Genomic DNA, 25,408 nt, shown 5'->3' with positions numbered 1-25,408 from the left:
ACAGAGCGAAAGGGGGCCTACGAGCATCCTCCACCGCGCAATAGCGCGACGCAAAATTGATTAGGAAGCGTCTAGCCAGCCTAGTCCTGTGTTGATTCTCCGCCACCTCGGGTGCATAAAGACTCTCACCGCAATGCACAGAAAAATTAAAGTCGATAGAGAGTTGTGGCTCACAGCGAATCGTCTAAACTTTAAGCACGGTATAACTAGGGTGAGGCCTCTACGTTTAGAACGTAAACAAACCGAAAAACATCTGCGCTAGAGGGAAGAAAGCGCTAAAAAACGAGCCTGGTGGCATGTGTACTTCCCCGTTTCAAAAGGAATGATTATCTCCTCATCATCACCAGACGGAGTGAACATGCAAATATGCGTACCTAAAGATTGAATGGAAACACCGTAATTATAACAAAGGTTCGGCATGAATTATTGACTTAATAATGCATGAAAAGCTTTCAAATATATGCTGTTTCATGCGAGCTGTATTCTCAGCAACGAACACCAGCGAGAGGAGGTCATGCAACAAACCGTTCTGGTTATACACATTACGGGGAAACTGAAACCCAGATATGGTACCGATTTCTACTTGAATCAAATTTTCTCGTCCCAGAGTTGTACATACAGTTTATGCTTAAAAGCTGCCTGACACAAGTGTCGCTTGGTCAACGAAATGTGATTTCGACGCATGCTTAGAGTAGCCGCAAAAGTCGATAAGGAAGGAGATCAGCTCGGCTGAGCTAAAACTCCGCGTCGCAGAACGCGTTCGGTACAACTCTATCTCAGCCGAGGGCGCTACTACACCACCGATTACTCCACCGACCGCACAGCTCTCACGCTGGTCCTATGCATCGCGCCCGACGTCAACGCATAACGGGTCATTCCAACGGCTTGTAATGGGAGCGTCTGCTTTCCTAGATGACAACGTCACATCACGCCTGCGCACTAAGCACGGTAGCTTTTAAGAAAAGGTGTGTTATTTTCAAGTTTTATACATTCTTCGTCAAGTGTACAGTTGCCACCACTTGCGGGAGACACAGCGGCGAGAGTCGCAGAGGTCGTGCGACCAAGTTTGTCGCAAATTGTCGCATTGGTCGAAAAGCGAACGTTTCCGAGTCGCAAAGCTGCTGGACCAATACGCGGCGCAGGAGGACGTCGGTATACGTTGACGCTTACTATGGCGATGGCGGTGCGAGCAGCTGTTTTCAGCGTGGCGACGGGCGAGTCGCGGCTTGCCGTTGTGAACACCGGTTGGCCTTAGTCGCTTCTCGCTCGGTCACGAGACCTTCGCAATCACCCGCGTGAATGCGTGCTAAAGGTGTTACGTCATTCATAGCACGACTCAGTGCCGCTGCTGTTACTCATGTAAACTGTAACATCGGTGCTACCTTTCATCAGACCGAGCCTAAACCAAAAAGCGCGGCTATTGAGGTGATGATAAGACTATTTATAACAGTTACCCTGTTTGGAGTGCGAAAGTCAACCGGCAGGCGTTTAACGAAGCTGCCGGCACTAACTGATCTATATCTTATTCTAGTAACGTGCGAGTGCAATTAATTAATATCGATAATCAATCAGTGACTCCTGGAGCTCAAATTACCCAGTCCCTACGCGTAGAAAGCCGCGCCGGCCGTTGCACAGTCGCAAGGGCACTAAATGATGTGTCACCTCGGAAGAACGCCGTTTTTGTGTCCGAGTAGCCTTTCAGTTTCGATACATCATGCCCGCTATAGGAGCACGCCACAAGTGCGCCTTCGTAGTTGCGGCACGTAGGCATTCAGCAGTGGCCTCTGAGATCGTGACGGTGCACCGGGGTGCACGACTGCGTTTGAATGATTGCAGACCTCTCCGCTGGCGTCGCTATATGAAATTATGTAACGCCGAATCCAGAGGACGAGCACAAATGAGACGGGAATAAAATCACGGGACCTTCGTCAATTCATCCATGTATATTCAACCACCCTGTATTTACTCTCCCTCTCTCTCTCAATATATATATATATATATATATATATATATATATATATATATATATATATATATACACACACACACACACACACACACACTTTCGCCTTCTGCGGCGGAAAATAAATGCGTCGCCATGACAACCTGCCCGGCACTACTGCCTCAAAGCTGAACCAGACGCACTGCAGGATCGATAGTTGGGTAAAGTTACGACGCGTAAACTCTCCGGTGCCGCTAACGAAGTCGCTAACGGCTCGCGGCCCCTCTACGTTATTCCCTTCGCAAAGTACTCTCGTGTTAACCTTATACGTTCTTCGAGTGTAACCGTAGTTATACGGCGGCGGAGGGTTTGGTAACGGAGTTATTAGTCGTCTCGCGTAGTCTGCAAAAGTGGCGAAGAGCGAGACCTTGCAAAGCGAAGCCGCACTATCACTAGGGCACGTCAATCCTATCAACAAAATACGCGACTCCCCGACGCAGCACCACAATCTACCGTTTTCAGTACCATGCAGCGGCAGGATCAAAAAACGCAGACGACAAATTTGAAAAAGCAGGCAACTTGATCACCGCGCCAACGCACACGAGCAAGGAGACAAAAAGGAAAAGGCTTATAAATAAACACGGAAGCTTGCGGGTGGCAACGAGTCTATACCACCGCAAAATAGGATCATCCGATCCATATATACATGTATATATATTTTCTTCCTCTCCCGCAAAATCCTCTTACTCGTCTACAGAAAACGTTGACACGGCACGGGCACGCAAACGCAGCTAGTCTCTTGACTTCCCCAATCGCGGCTGGCACAGAATAGCTTGCTTACACTAGCATCTTTTGACAGCACCCTCTCCGTCCATACGCAGGCACGCGCAGAGTGCAGAAGTAGGTTTTTCTACGACTCCAATAACCACTATACTGTACAAAGCCAAGAAATGCTGAATCCAGAAGACGCACGTAGGTATGGTTTATTGCTTCAGTTCTGTCTGTAGGAGCGGTAGACGTGCATTTCATAGCGCAGAAGAATTACATGACTCGGATCCCGCGATTACTTCGTCTCCGTCGACACAACAGTCGACAGAAAACCCTTCCACGAATTGAAGCGAAAATTGCATATTTCCATTGCAATTAGGCATGCAAAATACACCCAGTATTCGTTTCAATAAAGAAAAGCACAAAACAAGTGTCAAAACCACATGATAAATGATAAACCGCGCTCGAACAACCCTTTCGCCGCATGCGTTTTCCGGTAAAGATTACGGTTACGTAGGCTGTAGTTGCCGGGACGCGGAAACTATAGCATACGAAGCAAGGAGTGACGTCACTACACCTTCATATCTAAAAGAGGGCCCGCCTAGCAATTGATTTCATTTGTGTTGTTATAACACTTGGGAAGGCCACGCATAATCAGGACTCCCGAACAGCAGCGTGAACACGATGATGAAAGGAACAGCAACGTCAATATGCACAGCAGCGTCGTGCTCATTTAATTGTCTTGCTGTCAATCATTTCATGCCGCGCACTGCTCAATCGTTCAAGGACGTCCCATTGGTCTATCGGATCAGGCGATACCACAGCTTCGCTGGCAAACCGCCTTCACAGCGTGGATTGGAGCCCACTTTATTGAAGTTCGTATTCATCGTAAATGGAAAGGAAATGAAAGCGGCAGAAAAGACAAGCTGGCGAACGCGCAGTCTCTGCACGACGAGTGAACATATAAACACTTGCTGCAACATGCTACGAAGTTGGCAGGTCTCAGATTACGAAAACCTGCAAAGCACCGACCTAAGCTAATTTCGCGTAGTAGCAAAGCACCAAGAAGTGACGTAAGGAGGGAACACTGAAACTCAGAACGACTGCATTCGAAATTGCCAAGCAAACATGTGTCAAGCCAAACAGGGCTGGGAATCGCAGGGTATTTATCAGATTGGAGTCAATGTTTCGACAACAGGACTTTTCTTAAGGCCGCGATGAAGACAAGTGCCCATGTGGCAAAGTGGGATCTAGCGACATCCATTGTTCGACCACGGCTGATCGCTACACACGGGTCTGTTGCAGCACCTCTGCAATGAGGGGTCCAAATTCGATCTGGAATTATCCCACGGCTCCACGGTGCCATGGGTCTTTCTAAGTTTTCAGCATTGTCTGCTTACATTAAATCGCTTTTGCGTACAGCTCGCGCGGAAGCCGTATGTCTCCACATATCGAGCTGGAATAACTGTCCAGAACGCACGTGTCTCGCCGAGACTTAACACCACGTCATCTCGACAGGGACACATTTTGTTTTTACAATAGTACTCTGAAAACACAGATTTAAGATTCACTGGTCAAAAAGGTGTTCCTTGGCAACGGCCGCGTAGGGTATACCGTACTCTCGAGTATATATTAATGGGAATCTTTAATTAATTCATTGACGAAACGCGACAAGGAATAGCGCTGTAATAGAATCGCTACGCTATCCCGGCCTGAGTGTGTGTCTCTGGGTTACCAGACTGCATTTAAAGAAGCGGGCGTCCGCGCGCAGGTGGTGCAGAAAACAGCGTCGACGTCAGCAGATAACAGTATCAGATCAAACATCGCGGGGCTATTTTCTGCCTGCGCGCGCCCTTGACCACCGTTGTCGCGAGAGACTGACCGACAGCGCCAGAAGTTGTCGGCTCGGTCAGCCCTTGAAAAATGGCCAAAGTCCAGGGCCAACAAGTGAGAGAGAAATTCACGCGCCATGTCCGGCGGTGAAAAGGTGCGGTCTTTCATACGCGAGCTGCTTCATGCTTTCGCGAATTCCACGTTTCCGGCCTGGCACGGCAATACACTGCGGTGTTCGCAGCCCGAAGCTCGGTATGTCAATTGCAGGGGCCGTATCATGTAACGATTCTTTTCGTCTTCCATGCTTTACCCGCCGGAGTGGTTTAGTGGCTATGGTGTTGCGCAGCTAAGCACGAGGTCGCGGGATCAAATCCCGGCGGCTGAGACCGCACTTCAATGGGGGCGAAATGCGAAAACGCCCGTGTACCGTACATTGCGGACACGTTAAAGATCCCCTGGTGGTAAAAATTAATCCGGAGCCCCCGACTACGGCGTGTCTCATGATCAAATCGTGGTTTCGGCCCGTAAACCCCAATTCAATTCCAGAAAACCCGAGAATTAAATTCATCCATTCATTTGGTCCTTCGTCAGGACGTCACGCCTGTACGACTGGTCACTCGTTGCGACGGGTGACAAGAAACGAATAGAATCCGCGGAAAGGAGTCATTACATAACACGGCCCCAGGGTGTACTGTAATATAGAGGATTGTTTACGAACTTCTAGTGGAGCTCATACTCAGCGCCGACAGCGCAAAACATTTAGGTAATTCGTCTTCGCCCAACTTCAGTTTTCTGTTCTGTACAGCCAGGCACAGAAATTTGACCTGGAACCCCATAACCCCTCCCGCTCTTCCACCCACCGTTCAAATGCCAGCCGAGCAAGACAGCTACAGTATGGCAAGCAACAATCCGCCCTTCTTATTCCTTACATAGATGATTAATAAACACCCACTTACAACAACGACGGAAACGAAAAAAAGAACGAAAAGACATATCTGGAAAGTTCCACAAAGGCGACTTTGCCCGTGTTCCAGTGTCGTCTGTTCAACTCTTTTCGATGACAGGCGACAGCGTAGCTACAAACGTGTCTACGTCGCAGACGCCCTCGCAACCCGGCCTCGTAATTGGCCGGCGCGCGCCATCTCGTCCTTTCGCGACGCTGCGGCGATTTAGAGAGACAAAGGTGAGCTTTACGGAAAGTCGTATCAGGGACTAAGTAGGTGAGGCATGGCCGAACGGCGAGCGTTCGACCTCCGGCGAGGCCGTTGTTGCTTCAGCCCCTTCGGCGTTGCCGGCGCTGCGCTACATAGCCCGCTCCGCTGGTTGCCGGGTCTTTCTCGCTGCCGTTCGCGCTATATTTAGGGGGCCGAGATGGGGGAAGAAGACGACGTCGCGCACGCGCTCGCATAAGCGCCCTCGTCGTCGGCCGAGCAGCATATTTCCAGAATGAACGCCGTCGCGCAGCAACGGCCGGCGGTAACGGGAGCAAGCTCGCCCACCGCGCGATTCTTTTCCGCCGCTCCCGCGGAGCTTTCCTCTTCCGTAACGCGGGGGTGAAAGAAGAAGGCGGGCACTTACGCAACGCACCCTAACAGAACTTGTTTCAAAGGCGGCGATGTGGAACAACAGCGCCGCTTAGATAACGGATAGTCCACGCGCCCTCCTATTGTGACGTCATCGGGGAAGGCCGACGCCCGAGCCCCTTGATAACTATGCTTTAAATATGCATACCGTTAACATGATGATGATGATAACAAAATCGCACGAAGCAACTCGCGAGTTAGCGCGAATTGGCTTGTATGGGCTCACGCACGTGAAGCTTTTAGTGATCCACAGGTAGCAAATATGCCTCGGGCCACCATTTAAATATGTTATTCTCTTACGTCCTCGAAGAGTAACCGAAGTGTACGTAACACGTATGCGTCCTCAACGACGTCATTCTCTCTCTGTCTCTCTCGCCACGCTCAGCCATCGCGCGCACTTGTTGGTGGCGCAAGCAGCGGGGAAACATACGTCATCTCGGTCCACCCGAAGTTAGCCGCGCTCGAGTCACGGCTCTGCCTTGGTCGAAGCAGACTCGAGAATCCAAGTGCTTCGAGCTGTCGGCTAATTCTCGCTGCGGTCTGCTAGCCACCTGGTTAGGCAGAGCGACCGCCTCGGAAAGGCGTTGGCCCCGGCTTCGATCCCCGGACCATGCAATAATACGAATTTTTTCTTCAACTGCGAAACTTCCTTTCTGAGAAACCCGTTGCCTTTATAGATTTGGTGCAATAGTGAGGTGGATGACAATTTATAATTTTCGTAGCATATATGTGTGTGTGTATATGTACACGTGCGCATCGTTGTATCCACGCGGATATATACGCACTTGTATTTTTTTTTATCCGTTGCTTGTCAGGCTATGCCAGTAAAGCCCAATGTGACTTTGGTAGGCCTGATGAATAGCAGTTGTAGGTCAGCGCCGTGTGTGCCCCATTCTCTTTTCTGCGTCTTGTGCCGGTAGCGCCGTTTCTTAGACGTTACGGAAAACCACCAACTCGCCCAATCTGCCGTTCTTCTTATGAATGTGTTGTTTCCCAAAAATGTGCCGATGACATCGGCATATTTTATTTGTATACTCAAAGCCCCCCCGATCCTTCCGGACAGCACTGGTTTCCTCCCCATAGGTCTAGCTCTTTCCCTCGACGTACCATTCATGTGGAATCGAACGCGCGACCTCCTCCTCAGCAGCGGAACGCCGCAGCCGCTCGGCCACGGCGCTGGGACTCGAACACCAAGGAAGCAACAAACTCACCTGTTCATATTTTTTTTTCAATTCTACGGCTTCTTTTTCTTTTTTTTTTTTTTTCGTTTTGACTCGAAAGGCGAAAGGCAGCGAACGCGTGCTCGCGTGTTGCCGGCGCCGAGGGGCCTATCCTCTCGAAATAAAACGCCGGGGTCTGCCGAAACACCGAACCGGCAACACACAACGAGGGTGGGGTAAGGAGGACGCCCCACAATGGAGGAGGAGAAGGGACGAGGTCCCACTAAATCGGTGCAGCGTTGTGCTAGGTGGAGCTCGCGACAGCCAATGAACAGAGAGACCGGGCAGATGCATAGTACACTGTTCCTGCGCGGCGTGCATGTAGCGCGCAATCGCACGTGTCGTCTGCTCCGCAGGACAGAAGCGCAACACGGCTTCCAAAACGCGCATTTAGAGCTTTCCTGCCGGCTGAACAAAGGCGGTGCCTTTCGTATGAGATTTACGACCCGAAGTTACGCCATGGTTTCAATAGCACGGGACTCCAGATCGGCTTTGCGCGTCACAATGCAGGTTCTTCATTACGGCACGAAATGTCTCACCCCGTCGCCATGTAAATCGCCGAGACGAGAGTACCAGTAGTCGGAAGTAGAAAATTACAGCTACTGACGCACCGCGATCAAATAGTCACTGGATAGCAATGCGTGAGCAGCTGAATTTGCTGCTTTCGAATCCTGGCAGGCATTACTTCCTGCCGCGCATTCATTACGTTGACCACCTTAAAAGTTTCTCGCGTAGCTTCTGTAGTAATTTGCTCCAAAAAAGTACAGGAACCTGACGCCGCGATCGGTCAGTTACCACGGAAATTATTGACTTGTCTATTGTTCCCGATTGTGGAGTTAATTATCACCACACACCATGTTTTTTTCCCCTAAATGCTTGAAGGCCACAAATTTCTGCGCACATGCATAACTATTGCAAACTGTTGCACTAATAGCGGAATACTATGATGAAAATGATCAATTAGGTGGTGTCCAAATCATAGCCAGCAGCTACGGCTCCCTTCGTTTGAAGCCGAAGTGCAACAGAAACTGACCTCGAAGACCACGCTTTTGCGTACAGCAGGCGCCAGAAGCGATAGATAAGAGGCGAAAACACGTCACGGCCGCCATGTTTCAGATATCCCCTTTTTCTGAAGTCTCAAAGTCGTTCGAAGCCGGAAAAACGAAGTTCAGGCTAGTCCACGTACACTATCCATCATTCCCAACCTGGCTGAAACGCCACACTTGCAGCTTCCGTAGACACAAGCGCCAGAAGTTCGCTCTAGTAATTTTTTGCACGAAACGCTGTGCCTTCGAGAACACTGCACTGAACACGGGCGGCGAGGGATAAACGGCGGGGAGGGGCGGGGATGCCGGTGGTGACGTCTGCGGCACACGGCAAGCTCCCACAAATAGATGGAGGGAGCCGAACGACGACGCTCTTGGCAGCGGAGTCCGAATTCCGCGAGGCTCAACCTTCTCTCTCTCCCCCCCCACCTTCGATTCTTTTTTCTCATCCGTTCCGCCTCCGATGCCACAAGACCCGCGACGCAGCGAGGTGACGGAAGGGGATAAGACAGAAGGGGGGGGGGGGGGGGGGGGGCGGACGCAGGGCTCGTTTGTGGCGCTGCACCCGCCGCCCTAAGTCTTGCTAAATTGCTGCAGCGTCACCAAAGAACGAGATCGCGTCGGCCAATCACGAGACATGGGGCGCACGGACGTCTGCATCGTAGACAAGTTCTTAGATAACGTAGTCATGTGCTATCGAAAACAGCAGACGACACTGGAAAACGGACAAACTGCAGTGGCTTCTCGTGGGGGAGCTCTGACGAGCGCGTATGTCCGTAACTATGCAAAGTATGTCCGTAACTATGCGTATGTCCGTAACTATGTCCGTGTCTATGCAAAGGGTCATCGCCAGCAAATTGACAGGTTGGCACCGATGGATCTAACCTGGCGGCACTCAGCTCCGGTCGTTCTCGTTGATTCAGAATCCCGACACCTTGCCTACGGTGACTTTCCAGTTTTCTTTCCCCTTTGTTCTCTTTTTTTTTTTTTCGAACGTTTTTTGTAAGTCCGGCGGGTTGCGCCCTCCAAAGCTTGATCACGCTAACCTACAATTTTATTTCTATGCGTATGCGTTTCACTTGTGCGCTGACCACCGTTGCGCAACCGGCAGCGTCACGACTGACTTGGTGATGGCCGAGTACTTACTGCGGATTTCAAGTGTTGGCAGTAAGCACAATATGTCGCCCGTTTAGCGCGGCGTTCGCGTCCCCTGCACCCATTTAGCTCGACCGGCCGTAGCCACAGGAGAAGCATGGAAAGGGAAGCTAGGGAGGGAGTGAGGCGGCGAAGTGTTACGGCATTGGGTCCGCCGCACCACGACGATGCGCCTCTCCACGAAGACGAAAACGAGCAAATGGGGGAGGGTGCAACTCCATTCGATCTCCCCAGGGGGCGCACAACCGACGACGACGTGTTGCAACTCCGGAATGCCCGCCATTCCGGAAGGATTGCATCGCGGGCCGACCGGCGATGGAGCGCGAAGATTGGGGCGTCAAAGAGGCCCGCCATGCGAGGAACCTTTTGCGTAGTTAGTTGATGCCTTCAGTAAAGGAATGCGCAGTACAATTGAGCACGCAAGCTTCGTTGACGCGAACTCGACGCGAGCGGGTCGACGCGAGAAGTCGAGCTGACTCGGCCCGAGCAACCCTCTGCAGGAGGGCTGACCCAGGGTGCCTCGATGCCCTCCTCCCCCGCCGATGTGGGGAAGGAGGTGCGCATAGAGGTACCCTAGGTTGTCCAAACTCGCCTCGACGCTCGCTCGTCCCAATCCGTTAGCAAATTCACACGAAGCCGAGGTCAACGCGTTCGATTCGACAAGCCGAGTCGGTATAATTGAATCCTTTTTTTTTTTCATTTACTTATTAACGTACGCACATATCACCCAGTGGGCATTACAGCGCTTTCGTGTAAACGTAGCGATACATACAACACACACACGTATTGTGCTCGTACCTGTCTATAGCTACGTTTACATGAACACGATAAAGTCGGGTCGCGTCGGCTCGCTCGGCGGAAATCCGGTGGTCGCGTTCAAGAGAAAACCTAGCGTCCACGGCTCGGTAATGCTAATAAGCGGGCACAGCTGGACAGCGGTAAGGCTACGCTATAAAGTGATCGGATACCAGGAGGCGATTTACTACAGGTCGTGAAACCCGGTACCGCGGATGTAGAATTTCGCCATATCTTGTAAGCAAAATCTACCCAAAGCACGACTTGTCAAATCTGCCGTAGAACACTAAAAGAAACGTAGCATACAGGAACTCGATGCGCGTTTGCGTCTCCTATTTAAAGGGGTAAAAGACACGCGTATCCTTGAATTGAATACAGGTCAAACCTCTTTCTTCCCGCCAATGTCGGCTGCCAAAGATACACGAGCGGAAGTTTTCTAGGGCCGCCCAACCATGCCACATCGCTCGGACGACCAGGCACATTCCGTTTCAGCAATGCTCGCTCGAACCAGTGACGCCATATCTCGAGCCTATGCAGATGTTCCGCAACCTCGCATAAATTAGAACGCGCGCTACAAAACCCCCCCATGGGAACGAATCGTCGCGTGGAGGGTGAGAGACGGCCGCAACACGCCGACTGCCGCCGAGAAAAAGAGGTCCCTCCTCCACGTTAGATAGATCCGACAAAGCAGGGCCGGCGCCGCGTTTCACATCTCCGCGGCCGCGTCGAAATGCGGTCACCTAATCGGTCGCGAACCGGAACGGCGACCTCGTGGTGCAGGGGCGGGGGGGGGGGGGGGGGGGGGGGGTTGGCCGGCAACAAAACAGCTGCAGGGAGAGAGAACAACACATCGCGCGCACACACACCGGCAACGGTGCTCCCCCTTCCAAGGGCGAATGTGCGACTTTTGCGACAACACTATCCAGAGGGACTTCCTCTTCGCCCTTTTTCTTTCGTTCCATTTCCGAAATACCTGCGTTTTATTGCGCAACTTCCCGCCGTCGCGAGTGGCGAGGAGGTCACTGCCGCCGTCCACTTCGCTTCACACTTGGTGTCCGATTGTCGCCCCCCTGTCGCGTAAAGCCTGCCCCCGGGGGGAAACGATCTCGCTGAGGGTCCATTCACACAAGTGGATAGCGATGATACGGAGCGCCGTGGAATGGTGCCGGTGCTGGAGGAGGCGTCATCAATGAGTCAACGAATGCGGTGGCGCTGGAGTAGAGCCGTACATGTGCGTTTGAAAGTATTGGTATAAATGAGCGAGCTGAATGCGCCAGTACTTACAATGTGTAAGTGATCGAGTCAGGTGTCATTGTGCCAGTGAGGGAATGATCAAACGTTTCAGGTGATGAGGGGTGAATGACTCAGCGAATCATCGAGTGAGTGATTAACGCATATGAGCCAGCGATTCATGTCATTACGGCGAGTGAGGTAATCAGTGCGAAATGCAGAGTGAATGATTTGAGGAAACAGCCGGAGATAACTGGTGAAAGGAAGTCAGTGAGGAGACGAAGCGATTGCGAGAGGGAGTGACGAAATGAAGTGACGCTATTTCGGTGCATAAAGTGAGCGACATCGTCGACCGGCAGCCCCGCGCTGCGTTCCGCTTAGGGGGCGTCACCCGCTAAACTGGTTTCCATAGCAGCGAGCTTCAAATTCTAGTGCCAGTTCAACGGTTCGTAAGGCCAACCCTAAATGTCAAACGCACAAACACTAGGTAGGTAAGCGAGACGCCACCTTACACATTCCCACAAAGTGCCACTTCATCGCAGTATTTTTTTAGATGACACTAAACTCTGCATTCGCCCGCAGTAAACCGACTGAAAAAGATCGACATTGTATGTCGCGAAATCCGAAAGTCAGGAAAGCCCCAGGAGCGACGAACGATCACACGGCGGAATAGTGATCCGCGCGCTGACCTTCATGCTTCACTTGGCATGCACCTCCACACACCAGAGAGTATGAGCGTGCCAACACCTCACGCCACAGTCTGTCATGCGAGAATCACTAGAGGGAACACCTGCGCTAGCGTCTACAAAGCTGCAAGCAGGGCGGTTCAGTCAACACTGGAATGATGGGGAGTTCATGGATTTGCCCAAACCTCGTCCTTCTGGCTCCAAACAGCTTTGTGACTTTCCAAATTGATAATTTTCCACGAAATATTGCGTTATAAACACAACCATTTGAATGTGCGCAGAGTCAATTTGACTTGCTGCGCTTAGGAAACTACGAGTGCTTGGAAACTTAGAAGAATAAACGTAGTAAATAACGCTATGAAAACGTTCGAAGCACTGACGGATCCGGAGAAGGGCCCGAGCCCCCGTCCCATTTTCGATGCGCATTGACGAGGGCCTCCGACTCGTGGCTGCTCTAGATCCAGCCCTGGTTTGAAGCCACAAGCACGAAGATTAGAAGAGCCCGCGCGCTAGCGATGAGCACGATCTTGTAACGGTTCGCTTGCCACCGCGCGATTGGTCAGAATCAGGCTTTCGTCAACAAAGGCGTCATCCTGACCAATCACGTGAACGGTTCGTTTGTGGAACCGTTATAAGATCGCCCCCCGTCATTCCCGTGGCACGAGAACGATCGCAGCGCCAGGGATCCCCCTGGTGGATTTCGTAGGAAATTCTATGCAGCTGTCACACGTATCGACGACCGTGCGGTGCACAACACGTGAGCAGTGACTGCGATCGTATTGAAAAAAATATATATATAAAGACACAAGCATCCGCCGAAGGCAGCGGAAAAATGAACAAATAAATAAACCGAGCACCACCGAGAAAGCTGGCGGGGTCGAAGGACGCCGTTTTGTGGAAGGCGGGATTCCCGCAGGGACGATGCGAACCACGCCGCCGGCGGAGCAGGACAGGAGGGCGCCGGCACTGCCTTTTTCCGCCGCCCCTCCCGCACCTCGCGCGAAGAAATCGCCTTTTTCCACGAAAAAGATAATAATAAAACAGCGCGTGGCGGCGCGAGACCGCCCCGCTCTAGCGAGCCCCTCAGCTCATCACCGCCGCAGGGATGCGCTACGGAGGGACACACTAGCCAGTGTCTGGCCTGCCCGCGTCTGAACTTTGGAAAGGAGAAAGAGCGGTGCAGGCGTTTCCGTTGCGGCCACCCCGCTTGCCGCCGGAAAATGTGTGCCCCAGCGCTCAATTAGTTCTACCCCTGTATCCCGACGACGGCGTCTACTCGAATTTGACGACTGAGCACACAATAATGTTAGAATGAAAAGCATGTACAGCATATACCCGATTAACGCAAGCAGGCTAGGTGACTGTCGCCGCCCCGTCTCAAAGGGCATGCGAATTAATGATCATCATCATCGGTCGTCCAAGTTTCCGGTAACACAGAAGTTGACGGATATGCTAAATCTACCTAGCGTAGCACTACCATACCGTACCTCTATCCATCCTTCCGGCAAGCCTGATTACGCTGTTACCGTACGGCTCGATCATACCCACTGGCGTTTACACATGCCGGACGACCGGTTTCCGACCCGACAAGCCAACTCGAGCCGACTTTATCGCGTTTATGCAAACGCAGATAATAATAACGACACTGCAGAAGGCAGGAATTGCGAGTATTCGCATGTCTCTACACGAGAGCCGTCTTATTACTCTCGAGTAACCGCGAATGTCAGAGCACGCACATTCGCCCAACCCAGTAGAGTCGAGCCTCAATTTAACGAAACCTACTTTTACGAAATATTCGATTTAACGAGTGATTTCAATTCCCGGACACATAATCATACGACCTAATGCTTCTGTTTTGGCTCATAATTAAATACCATGTGATCATGCGCGTTTCCTATGCGCGGTTGGAACGATCTTTGTGTATAAATTCCATGTACTTGTCTGCACAATAAACAGTCGGGAGTAAGCGCTCACCTTAAAATTAAGTTATTAGATTATGGGGTTTTACGTGCCAAAACCAATATCTGATTACGAGGCACGCCACAGCGGGGGATCCGGAAATGTGGACCGATTTTTGTCGATTTGCGCTAAGTGGCCATAGCTGCTATGGTCCGTAGTACAGATCATTTTTAGGCTTTATAGAATGCTTAAACATCGCCCGTGGCCGATAGGACTATGTGCAGTGAGCTGGAATACTCAAAGAGGCGGGAATTACCTGCACGAGAAGTCAAAACACGTATTCAACTAATTGATGGACACTCACGAATCAGCTGCTCAATGAATTACCTTAAGGCACATATTGCAATTTACGAATTGTAGCTGGTGAGTTTCCAAGGCGTGTGCACATAGAATGACTTTTCAGGATTGCACCAGTTTCGAGAAGATCAATCCTGGACAAGATCATGATCAGCCCCATTACGGATCCAGCACAGTACACTAATGTTCATCAAGAATTCGCAGATAACGTAATTGTCGCACCGCTACCTAGGAATATGCACCCAAAACATAACATCAACAGGAGAGTTGCATGAGCCGGGGCGTTAATCAAGAAAATGGACAAAAGGGGCAGAGGAGCCTGCTTTGTTAATTCGGCTGCCTACAAGGATCGAATTAAGTTCGCGGCGGCGGCAGTGGATCATCAGGGCAAATGCATCAACTGCGCCACGGTCAACACTAGCAAACCTGAAATCACTGAACAAGTTGCCATTGCATTGGCACTAACAGACGATAGATTCACAGAAATATATAGTGACTCGAAAGCAACTATTAGAGCTTTTAATAGGGGAAAGATTGCCCCACAGGCTGCGAGACTTTATAACATAAGGCAAACAAATGTTACACGTTACATTTATTGGTTCCCGGCGCACCTTGGTTCACTTGATAACATTCCTGTCAATCCAAATGAATCGGCCAACAGCGTCGCCCGCGAACTTACAGACCGGGCCGTTTTTACATATGGTTTTGATTCTGCTGGCATGGAGAACCTACAGAGAGATTCGCTCATTACATACAACGGAATTACAAAACATTACTACGTGGGAAGGAGGGAGTTTCCACCACCTCACTGTAGGCTAAACCGAGCACAAGCAGTTACACTTAGGCAATTACAAACACAGTCTTATTATTCACCTGTACAAATTAAGGAATGGTATGATATTGCAGACATGAATATGATATGCAAAGCATGCAAAAAGGAGATATGCATGCTTGAATATATGCTCTGGGAGTGTGGGTCGCTCGGCCCTGGCATTTCCCAGAATCGATTTTTTGGAATGATCAGACCCCCGATCATATACCTCAAGTCCTGGCTGTCCAGTACGCCCGTGATATGGTTAGAAGGCTTGACCTCCCGGTCCCAACATGGGACTAGCCAGGCATGTGGCAACACCTTGTACAGGACCTGTTAAGGTTTCTGAGGTCTGCGAGGCTTCACGATAGACTGTAAGAACGCGGCCCCCCACCGCTCTCTAGTGTACGCGGTCTGGACGCGTGCTCGTCTCTATTTCTTCCTATCTCTCCCTTTCTCTTTTTATCCTCCTTCACTCTTCCCTTCGTGCAGGGTAGCCAACCGGAACTGCCTATGGTTAACCTGCCTGCCTTCCAATGCATCCTTTTATCTCTCTCTCTCTCTCTCTTGTACAGGATCAGGATAGCTTTTTCCTCCTCCTCTTCCATATTCTTTGCAAAAGTGTGCGACAAAATACGCGGGCACTTCAGTTACTTTTGTGCCTCCATGCACAAATGATCGTTTTGTTGAATAAGTAAGGAACAACAGTGCATTTTTGAAGCGAGTTTCATGGCGCATGCCATCATCAGGAGAGAGGAAGGTTTAATGATACTAAATACAGTGAGGTCGGCCTGAGGCACATTCCTCTAGCCAGCTACTCTGCGTTGGGAGAAGGGGCAGTGGGAAAGAAAGAGGGACGAAAAAGGCGCACGATGGGCGCACGATGATGAGGAAAGATGTAAATCACATAGTAAGCAATTTGTACCACTTAAACCCTTGAGCCCGTGCTTTTAAAGCTTGACTTGACGACTGGCCGAGGGCCTAAAATAGCGATAGCGACGGGCTGCCGCGGCGCTAAGGACATTGTCGGTGGCATCATCACAATTTGTTCCTAGTGGATATGCCTCGCAAACTAAACGGATGCAATTCTTAAATTGCAATGTGCCATAAAGTAATTAATTAAGAAGTTAATTAGTGGATTTTCGTCAAGTGGTTGACTAATGTGTTTCGATTTCTTGTGCAAGCAATGTCTACCCCTTTGAATAGTCCAGCTCACGAATGGAATTGTGCCATCAGCCGCAAGTGATTTTTTTTTTTCTTTTCAATTCTGTAAAACTTAAAAATTAGCGCCCCGCGCGGTGGTATTCCCAGGAGTCCTTTAAATGCGCTCAATCGACCGAAACAATTATCGAATCCCCCCATCTACTTGGTCAAATCAAAACTTCACCTGCAGACCCGGCGGTATCTTACGCACGACGAAAACGCGCCGATTTCACGCGTCGTTGCCGACTCACCCACGGCGCCGTGAATGCGCGCGCGCCAGATCGGCGAGACTTGGCCGACCGCGTCCTACGCGCTCGGTTGCTCATTCGGAAACTTGACCGCGCGTGTGTTCGTGGCAGTGATTCATTAATGCCAGCGGTCATCGTGTCGTTCCAGACGCCGTTTGAACGCTGTCCCAGCTGAATTTGTCGATGCGCGCTCGACGTCACTGAAGGCTTCGGTGTCAGCGCGGTCATTGTCGTGTACGCCACGGGCTCGACAGTGTCCGAGGGTTTTAGCTTGCCTGTTCGGGTATTAGAGAGCTTTAGCTTGCCTGTTTAGGTGTCAGACAGACTTATCTCGTCTGTTAGAGAGCCTTAGCTTGCCTGCTCCTGCAGAAATCTCACGGGGGGCTTTTCTATTTTGCAATATTTCCTACCGGCTACAGAATAAAACCTGACAGCTCTGACGCCGCAGCCTTCGAGATCTGTTTCTGTTACTTATCTCGGAGGCAACCGTGGCTACTTATGTGTCCGACCAATGTGCCGAGTCGACTGAGGCGGGCGGCGGTGCGCGCTGTGATCTCCCCGAAAACTCGGCTGGCACATACGTCGTTGCGGTGCAGTATTACAGTGGCTGGTTTTGCAATTGCGAGACGGAGGCGCTCCGTCAATTGTGCAGATTTGCAGACTATTTGCAGATTACAAATCCAGAGATAGAGATAATTTGCAACAACAGGAAATATACTTTTGCGACTTCATAGATATATCATTTGAAACCATCTGAGGCGTACATTTATTCAGAATTGGGCTCGGTTTTCAAGGCCACGTGACATGTTTCGCCAAGGAATGTCGTCACCTATCATTTTAGGTACCTGATTAACGCAAGCAGGCTAAGAGATTATTTGCCACCACCTCGTTTCAGAGCGGACGTCAATAAATCGCCATCAGCGTGAGTTTCAGTGCGGATTAAAAAAATATGATTCCTTTAATATTGACACGTGTACTTATATTGATCGGGCGACCACGTTTCGCCGCCTAACAAATCTGATCGCACAGCGCGGGACGCGTCTGCATGTATCCGAAGTTTCTAGAAAGTTATCGATGCTTCTATCCGCTGTCTGTTGTCGCCGAGCCTTGTCTTATCTGATTTCATCGCGTGACTCGAATGTTGTAGAACTTTGTGGAAGGCATGCGGGTCCCAACGATTAGTCTGGAACATTCGATGACTGCTGTATAAAAGCCGACGCACTTGACCCGCTGATCAGATTTTCGACGATCGCCGACAGTGTTCGCCGCTATCGTTGTGCTATAAGTGTAGCCTGTTTTTGTGGGCACAGGTTCGCCCAATAAAATCTAGTTTTGTTCTTCACAGTATTGCTACTGTGTTCTTGAACGTCACCACCACGTGACATCTGGTGGAGGTGCTTTTCGTTCATGTACCGGACGCCCCCGACAAGCCGTGATCCAAGCCCGGACCGCAAAGAGAACACCAACGTAGTCCCGGAGCATCGAGCAAGCCGCCGTCTTCAACAGCTGCCCCCGGAGCACGGACTTCTACCTGAGAAGACCAAGAAGATTGCGGACAAGGCAACCCCAATGGCAGCCCCAGCGTCCCCCATCGTGCTGCAGCAGCCCAGGGAACCTCCGACGTTCCGCGGATCAACATTTGAGGACCCGGAAACCTGGCTCGAGACGTATGAGAGGGTCGCTAGGTTTAACAGTTGGGACAGCGACGACAAGCTGCGGCATGTCTATTTCGCACTGGAAGACGCCGCGAGGACCTGGTTCGAGAATCGAGAAGCCACCTTAACGACGTGGGACCTGTTCCGAAGCGGCTTCTTGCAAACGTTTACAAGCGTCGTGCGAAAAGAGCGAGCCCAAGCACTACTAGAAACCAGAGTGCAGCTGCCAAACGAGACGATCGCGATCTTCACGGAAGAGATGGCCCGTCTTTTCCGGCACGCCGACCCGGAAATGTCAGAAGAGAAAAAAGTCCGCTTCCTGATGCGGGGCGTCAAGCAAGAACTTTTCGCAGGACTTATTCGTAACCCGCCGAAGACCGTAGCTGAGTTTTCGGCAGAGGCATCGACGATCGAGAAAACTCTGGAGATGCGCACCCGGCAATATAACCGCCAGGGGCTCACGCCGCAGTACGCCATCCAAGGACTGGATTCCGGCGACCTTCAGGAGACCATCAGGGCCATTGTGCGCGAAGAACTGCGCAAGGTCCTGCCTTCGTCGCAGCCCCAAGTGGCTTCGATCGCCGACATCGTCAAAGAGGAGGTGCACCGATCGCTCGGAGTTCCCGAGTTACAACCACAATCATCGCAGCCCCAGCCAGAAGCGATGACCTACGCCGCCGTCGCCCGCCGTCAAGGTCCCCCTCCACGACCGCGGCAGGGCCCTGCAACGACGCAATTCCGTCGTCCGCCGCCGCCGCCGCCAGCACGCCCACCCGTCGCCCAGCGTACCTACGCGAGGAAGACGGACATTTGGCGAGCCCCCGACCACCGCCCGCTCTGCTATCACTGCGGAGAAGCCGGCCATGTGTACCGCCGATGCCCATACCGCGACATGGGATTGCGAGGGTTCGCCGTCGACGCACCGCGCCCTCGGGAAGGTGAACGCCCTCGTGACATCGCCGACTACCTCGCCGCTACTCAGTGGAGCCCTCGACGACCGTCCCGTTCGCCGTCACCAGGCCGCTACCTGTCGCCACAGCGCCGACCATACACTGGCCCAGCCCGGGGTCGGTCCGTCAGCCCATATCCGGAAAACTAAAAGCAGCAACCGATGGAGGTGCGGTTGCTGTTCGTCGAACTGACGAAGATCCTCCGCCGCCGACGAAGACGCCGAAAAGACTACCTCGACGACATAACAACAACGTCACACCGCCGTTTCGACGAAGCCTGGCAGGAAAGAACACGCCGACGAAAGACCACCTGACGACGCCACGTACCAACTACAGGTCAACTCGACGCAGCCGCGATCCGACGCCGAGGCCTAACTGTAACGCAAGACAAAGAACCACCGACCTCGACGTGCTTCTCGACGGCCACGCAGTTACCGCCTTAGTAGACACAGGAGCCGATTACTCCGTCATGAGTGGACCCATCGCAGCCCAATTGAAGAAAGTTAAGACTGCATGGGAAGGCCCGTTAATTCGGACCGCTGGAGGACACCTCATCACACCGAGTGGAATCTGCACAGCAAGAATTACCATTCATGACCTGACCTACCCTGCCACCTTCGTTATCCTGCAACAGTGTTCACGAGACGTCATTCTCGGCATGGACTTCCTGAACCAACACGGCGCAATCATCGACCTGAAGTCGAAGTCAATAACGCTGTCGGAAGATCAAGCGATACCGCCGGAGAGCCCTCGTAGTCACCACGCCTTGAGTGTGCTCGAAGATCAAGTGAGCATCCCGCCTCGCTCCAGCATTTTTATTTCGGTCGGCACCGAAACACCCGCTGACGTAGAAGGCGTCATCGAAGGCGACCAACGTTTACTGCTCGACCGTGAAATTTGCGTCGCAAGAGGGATCGCTCGACTGCACGGAGGAAACACGAAAGTGTTGCTGACAAACTTCAGCCAGGAGTTCAAGCACATCAACAAGGGCACGACGATCGCATACATCGAGGAAATTCAGGAAACCAGCGATGCCTTTGTCCTCTCGGATTCTGTTGCATCTACCCCGACGACCGCAGTTCCCGAGCCAGACTTCGACATAAATCCAAGTCTCCCCCTGATTAAGCAGCAACAGCTCAGAAGTCTGCTTCGACGGTACAAAGACTGCTTTTCGACGTCATCGAGGATTCGACAAACACCAGTCGCAAAGCATCGCATAATAACCGAAGAGTGCACTCGACCACTACGCCAGAGCCCTTACCGAGTTTCGACGCGAGAACGCGAAGCTATAAGACAACAAGTCGACGAAATGCTGCGCGACGACATCATCCAGCCGTCGAAAAGCTCGTGGGCGTCTCCAGTTGTTTTAGTGAAGAAAAAGGACGGAACCCTACGTTTCTGCGTCGATTATCGTCGACTGAACAAAATCACGAAGAAAGACGTATACCCCCTCCCACGGATAGACGACGCATTGGATCGGCTCTGCAATGCTAAATACTTCTCATCGATGGACCTCAAGTCTGGCTACTGGCAAATAGAAGTCGACGAAAGGGATCGCGAAAAGACTGCCTTCATCACGCCAGACGGCCTCTATGAATTCAAGGTTATGCCATTTGGACTGTGCTCGGCGCCTGCAACGTTCCAGCGCGTGATGGACACAGTTTTAGCAGGATTGAAGTGGCAGACTTGTCTTGTTTACTTGGATGACGTCGTCGTCTTCGCCGGAAATTTCGACGATCACCTCAAGCGGCTTGCGACAGTATTAGAGGCCATCAAGTCATCAGGGCTCACTCTGAAGCCGGAAAAGTGTCGCTTCGCTTACGATGAGCTTCTATTCCTAGGCCACGTCATCAGCAAATCTGGAGTACGCCCCGACCCGCAGAAGACAGCTGCAATCGCAAAGTTCCCGCAGCCAATCGACAAGAAGGCAGTACGCAGATTCCTTGGCATGTGTGCCTACTATAGGCGCTTTGTCAAGGACTTTTCACGCATCGCGGAGCCGCTAACCCATCTAACGAAATGTGATGTCGAGTTCAAGTGGGAAACGCCGCAGGCCGACGCATTTCAAGAACTCAAACGACGCATGCAGTCGCCGCCGGTGCTTGCACACTTCGACGAGGACGCCGATACTGAAATCCACACTGATGCCAGTAGCCTAGGCCTCGGTGCCGTCCTAGTCCAGAGGAAAGACGGACTTGAACGGGTGATATCTTATGCTAGTCGGTCGCTGTCAAAAGCGGAAGGCAATTATTCTACGACTGAAAAGGAATGCCTCGCCATCATTTGGGCTACAGCAAAATTCCGCCCTTACCTCTATGGCAGGCCATTCAAAGTCGTCAGCGACCATCACGCGTTGTGTTGGCTAGCTAACTTAAAGGACCCTTCAGGACGGCTGGCCCGGTGGAGCCTCAGACTACAAGAATATGACGTCACGGTAATATACAAGTCCGGAAGAAAACACTCCGACGCAGACTGCTTATCACGTGCCCCCATCGATCCCCCGCCACAAGACGACGAGGACGACGACGCCTTCCTTGGAATAATAAGCGCGGAAGACTTCACTAAACAGCAGCGAGCAGATCCGGAGTTAAAAGGCCTCGTCGAGTACTTGGAAGGGAACACCGACGTTGTCCCTAGGGCATTTAAGCGCGGGTTGTCTTCGTTCACGCTACAAAACAACCTACTCGTGAAGAAGAACTTCTCACCAGTCCGCGCCAGCTACCTACTTGTTGTACCGTCAGCGCTGCGTCCAGAAGTACTGCACGCCTTACACGACGACCCAACCGCTGGGCACCTCGGATTCTCGCGGACGCTGTCGAGAATACAGGAAAGGTATTACTGGCCGCGCCTCACCGCCAACGTCGCCCGTTACGTCAAGACATGCCGAGACTGTCAGCGGCGCAAGACACCACCGACAAGGCCAGCAGGATTACTACAGCCGATCGAACCTCCTCGTCGACCATTCCAGCAGATTGGGATGGATTTGTTGGGGCCGTTTCCGACGTCAACATCTGGGAATAAGTGGATCGTCGTGGCAACGGACTATCTCACCCGCTTTGCTGAAACTAAAGCTCTACCAAAAGGCAGCGCAGCCGAAGTGGCGAAATTTTTCGTCGAGAACATCCTGCTGCGACATGGTGCCCCAGAAATCCTCATCACCGACAGAGGAACGGCTTTTACAGCAGAGCTCACCCAAGCCATTCTGCTGTACAGCCAGACAAGTCACAGGAGGACGACTGCCTACCATCCGCAGACGAATGGTCTCACGGAGCGCCTGAACAAGACCCTCGCCGACATGCTAGCAATGTACGTCGACGTCGAACACAAGACCTGGGATGCCGTCCTGCCGTACGTAACATTCGCTTACAACACGGCGGTGCAAGAAACAACACAGATCACGCCGTTTAAGCTGGTTTACGGCAGGAATCCGACGACGACGCTCGACGCCATGCTGCCGCACGTCACTGACGAGGAAAATCTTGACGTCGCTAGCTATCTCCAGCGCGCCGAAGAAGCCCGACAGCTCGCCCGCCTGCGGATCAAGAACCAGCAGAGGACCGACAGCCGACATTACAACCTCCGACGACGCTTTGTCGAGTACCAGCCCGGTGACCGTGTTTGGGTTTGGACCCCTATACGCCGACGAGGACTGAGCGAGAAGCTCTTGCGTCGCTATTTCGGACCGTACAAGATCATCCGACGTATTGGCACACTGGACTATGAGGTCGTGCCAGACGGCATTTCGCTGTCACAGCGGCGCCGCTCACGGCCTGAAATTGTCCACGTTGTGCGACTCAAGCCGTACCACCAGCGTTGACGAACTTTGGGACCTCGCGTAACTGACCTTCGGACTTGATTGCTTTTCGTTGTTTTGTTACTTATGTTTAATAAGCGTCCTTTTGTGTTTCGCTCTCTTATATTTGTAGCATCGGGACGATGCTTTTTAAGAGGGGGGTATTGACACGTGTACTTATATTGATCGGGCGACCACGTTTCGCCGCCTAACAAATCTGATCGCACAGCGCGGGACGCGTCTGCATGTATCCGAAGTTTCTAGAAAGTTATCGATGCTTCTATCCGCTGTCTGTTGTCGCCGAGCCTTGTCTTATCTGATTTCATCGCGTGACTCGAATGTTGTAGAACTTTGTGGAAGGCATGCGGGTCCCAACGATTAGTCTGGAACATTCGATGACTGCTGTATAAAAGCCGACGCACTTGACCCGCTGATCAGATTTTCGACGATCGCCGACAGTGTTCGCCGCTATCGTTGTGCTATAAGTGTAGCCTGTTTTTGTGGGCACAGGTTCGCCCAATAAAATCTAGTTTTGTTCTTCACAGTATTGCTACTGTGTTCTTGAACGTCACCACCACGTGACAATATTATAGTGAGTCAGGCACGGTCTTTCGGTCGGGACTATAATCTCACCACACATTTCGCACGGTTGTCTGTCCCTGTGAGAAGCTAAGTGTAATAGTATAGCACAGGCGTGGAAGCGGCCAAGGAAGTTTTGGGGTTCTCAAAGCAGCAAATCTATCACTTTGGTGCAGGTTTGGAGCTTGAATTGTGCGTTTTGGAGAAGTAAATACGCATTTTGGAGCAGCTTGGTAAAAGCCAATATAAGTGAAATACCGGTAGATGAAGAAAAGGCGTTCTTTACATGACTTTGCAGTACATTCTTAGGTTACGCCAAATCATTGCGGAAACCCGCAAAGGGAGCAAAATTCATGACAGGGAAAAATTGTCACCCAGCCGAGTGTAGCATGAGGAGACGAAGGAAACTCGCGCGGGTTTCTCAGAGACCACCGTTAAGTTACGTACCACATGTGGCAACTAAATACGCCCCCCCCCCCTCAAAAAAAAAAAAGAAAGGCAATAATCGAGGGCTTCAGGCAAGCAGTATCCACTCATGTCGATAGGCTCTTGTTAATGCTAGTCGAATTTTCTCCCTTTAATCATAATCAAGCTACTTATATTTAACTATAATGAGCTAACATTTATTATCTTAATTATTCAATAAGGTGCCAATGCAAAGGTTGTGGAATACGTCGAGAAATGACCAATAACAACGTATTGCAACCTAGGTAGTGCGTGGTCGTTTTTTTTTTTTTTTCGACAAGAATAATAAAAAAAAACATCAAGAGGGAAAATTCATATGATAACGCGTCCCAGTAATGCAAGCGGTCTCAGACGTAGACATCTAGTACATTATGCATATTACGACCGCGGTCTTGTAACGCTTCGGAAAGCGACCTTGGACAATCCTTTGCATCCAAAGGACTGTCGCGACTTCTGTGGAATCTCACTCGAAAACAAAACAAATGATTGGACATTTGTGATCACGTAAGCTATGTGGGTTACGAGACTGCTCCTCATTCTTCCCGGTAGGGTGCGGCGGCGTTGCCGGCCGTTGCACTCCGCCATTCACGCTGCTCCGAGAGCCATCGCCGTCCGTCACAATGCTTAAGGGACCGCGCACTGCAGGCGACCGGCATTACTCCCAGCCCCGTTAAAGGAGAGCCCGCTCGTCGCCGGTGCGCGTTCTCGTTTCGAGCCGTTCCGATTTTTCCCCGCTACGCAGCGCGGCGGCCCCGAGCAGCACGGGCTATGTGGCACACAAGCCACCACTGGCTACGCAAGAAACGAAAAAAAAAATTTCAGAAGAAAATAGACAAATAAGGTACGAAGGCGAGAAGAAAGGGAGGTGGGCTGGCGTCTGCTCACGATCCTTCGCACCCGCTGTACTCGCCCGCATGTGCCGGTTTCAATAGTACGGTCGATGATGTGTACATTTTTTGCTTTTATTATCGTGCAAGGGCCAGCCAGGTACGATCAAAAAGCGCCGGGACAATGTCTTTGTTTTAAAGCGGCACGAAAGTGAAGCAGTAAAACAGTTTAAGCTGATATAGCATTCTTTCAGAGGGCTACAAGAGAAGGCACAGTTGAGGGCCCCGGATTCATTTTGACAACCTGGGGTTCCTCAACGTTTACACAAACTCAAGGTGTCCAAATCCAGCGCCCAGCGACAA

The 25,408-nt window shown here is 51.5% G+C and overlaps 1 protein-coding gene across 1 annotated transcript in view; it reads right to left on the bottom strand.

The window, feature by feature from the left end:
• LOC126539534 (uncharacterized) overlaps nucleotides 1-25,408 on the bottom strand; it is a 174,860-nt gene that overhangs the window by 72,213 nt on the left and 77,239 nt on the right. The gene's annotated exons all lie outside the window — the stretch shown is intronic.

This window comes from Dermacentor andersoni, chromosome 11 (assembly GCF_023375885.2).
Source record: "Dermacentor andersoni chromosome 11, qqDerAnde1_hic_scaffold, whole genome shotgun sequence".
Lineage (NCBI taxonomy): Eukaryota > Metazoa > Arthropoda > Arachnida > Ixodida > Ixodidae > Dermacentor > Dermacentor andersoni.
Note: the sequence above shows the minus strand (reverse complement) of the source record. Positions and strands in the feature narration are given on the sequence as shown.